A 2,503-nucleotide genomic window follows, 5' to 3' on the forward strand; every position below is an offset into this window, starting at 1 on the left:
GGTCATCTTTGTTTTCAACTTCCAGTTGTGACCCCCTTTTGCGTGTCAACCCTTAAAATCCTGTCCCCATCCACCTTGTCTATTCCTCTCAGTATTTTATATGCCCCTTATCATGTCTCCCTTTTTCCTTTTGTCCTAGTGCTGTGGTTGATTTCCCCCTTTAAACCCGTCCTCGAAAACCCCCCCACCCAGGACTAGTCTTGTTTGACCAGGTGTGGGTTCCATACTGGTGCCGCATACTCCAATATAAACCTGACATGTGTTTGTGTCTGGGGGGGGTGTGTCTCCTGGGGTTTGGGGTGTCACCGGAGAGTGTGGTCTACCTTTTTAGAGTCTACTTGGGGGGAAGGGTGTGTGTGTGTGTGTGTGTGTGTGTGTGTGTGTGTGTGTGAGGTGTGATTGGGAAACAAAAAATCTTTTTTGAGTTGTTTGGGGTTTTATAGGGGACAGGATGGGGGGTGGGGGGGGTTGGCTGGTGGAATGGACGGGGGGACAGGGGGGAGGGAGGTGTTAGAGGACGGGGGGGGGGGGGGAAGGGGGGGGGAGGGGGAGAGGGAGGGGAGGGGGAAGAGGGGAGAGGGGAGTTGGAGGGGGAGGGGGAGGGAGTGTGAGTTGGGAAGTGCTTGAATGAGACATGTATGAGGAATGTTTGAGAAAGAGGTGGTGGTGGTGTCAAGTGTGTGATAGTGTGTTAGGTGGTGGTGGTGTCGGGGGTGATAGGTGTTAGGTGGTGGTGGTTGGGGGGGTGATGTGTGGGTGGTGGGTGCGGGGATAGTGTTTTGGGGTGGTGGGTGTCAAGTGAGTGAATGTGTTAGGGGGTGGGGGTGTCGTGTATAGTGTTTGGTGGGGTTGGGGTCAATGTGGATAGGGGTTAGGGGGTGGGGGTGTCAATGTGGGGATAGTGTTATGGGGGTGGTTTATGGATAGTGTGTTAGGGGGGGTTATGTGTGATAGTGGTTTGGTGGTGGGTGTCAAGTGTGTGATAGGGGTTAGGTGGTTGGGGAAGGTGTGATAGTGTTAGGGGGGGTGGGGTATGGGGAAGTGGTTAGGTGGGGGGTGCAAAAGTGTGATAGGAGGATGGTGTCAAGTGTGTGATAGTGTTTTGTGTGAGGTCAAGGGGTGATGTGTGTTAGATTAAGGGGGTGATGTGTGTTGGTGGTGGTGGTGTCGTGTGATTGTTTTTGATGGAGCCGGTGTGATAGTGTTGGGGGTGGTGGGGTCAAGTGTGGGGTGTTGGTGATGGTGTCAATTGTGGATAGTGTGTTAGGTGGTGGTTGTCAAAGTGTGATAGTGTGTTAGGTGAATGGTGTCAAGGGATAGTGTTTGGTTGGTGGTGCGGGGTGATAGTGTGTTTGGGGGAGTGGTGCGGTATATGTTGGTGGGGGTGGTGTATGTGGAATTTAGGTGGTGTTGATGTGGGGTGACAGTGGTTTTTTGGTGGTGAATGTGGGTGTTATGGTGGGGGTGCGGGGGTAGGGGTTGGTGGTGGTGGGTTTATGTTGGGCAGGGGTTAGGGGGTGGTGGTGTCAAGGGGGATTGTGTTAGGTGGTGGGGGTGTCAAAATTTGAGGGGTTTTTGGTGAGATGGTGTCAATTTTGATAGTGTGTTAGGTGATGGTGGTGTCAAGTGTGTCCAAATGTTAGGTGGTAGGTAAGTGTGTGATAGTGTTAGGGGGGTTGGGGCAAGTGTGTGATAGTGTGTTAGGTGGGGGCGTGTGGAAATGTGTTAGGTGGTTGGGGTGTTGTGATAGGGGTTGGTGATGGGCCCGTGTGTGATTTGGGGAGGTGGGTTATGTCAAGTGTGGATAGTGTGTTGGATGATGGGCAAGTGTGGGAAAAGGGGTTTGGTGATGGTGGGGGCCCGGGGGGGAATGTTAGGGGGGGTGGTGCGGTGGTGTTAGGTGGTGGTGGGGCCCGGGGGGAAGTGTGTTAAGGGGGTGCGGGGGGATATTTTTGGGGGGTGGTGGTGTCAAGGGGTGAAGTGTGTTGGGGGATGGGTTAGTGAGATAGGGGTTGGTGGTGGTGGGGCGGGTGATAGTGTTTAGGGGTGATGGGCAAAAGTGATAGTGGTTAGGTGATGGGGTGTCAAGTGGGATGTGTTAGGTGGGGGTGCCTGTGTGATAGTGTTTGGTGGTGGTGGTGTATTTTGGTGTGATAGGGGGTTTGGGGGCAGTTAAGTGTTGGTGGGCAGTGTGATAGGTGTTAGGTGGGGGGAAGGGGTGATGTGTTGGGGGGTGGTGTCAGTGTGATTGGGGGTTGATGGTGGTGGTGTCAAGGTGATGGGGTTTTGGGGTGGTGTGTCAAGTGTGTGATAGTGTGTTGGGGGATGGGGTGCAAAAAGGGTAGTGTGTTAGGTGGTGGTGGTGCCCAAGGGGTGTGTTAGGTGATGGGCAATGTGTGATAGTGTGTTAGGTGATGTTGGATCAAGTGTGTGACAGTGTTAGGGGGGTGAGGGGCGTGTGATAGTGTGGGTGGGGGTGCTGTATATGTGTTAGGGGGTGGTT

The sequence above is a fragment of the Cherax quadricarinatus genome, chromosome 4, assembly GCF_038502225.1.
Source record: "Cherax quadricarinatus isolate ZL_2023a chromosome 4, ASM3850222v1, whole genome shotgun sequence".
Classification (NCBI taxonomy): domain Eukaryota; kingdom Metazoa; phylum Arthropoda; class Malacostraca; order Decapoda; family Parastacidae; genus Cherax; species Cherax quadricarinatus.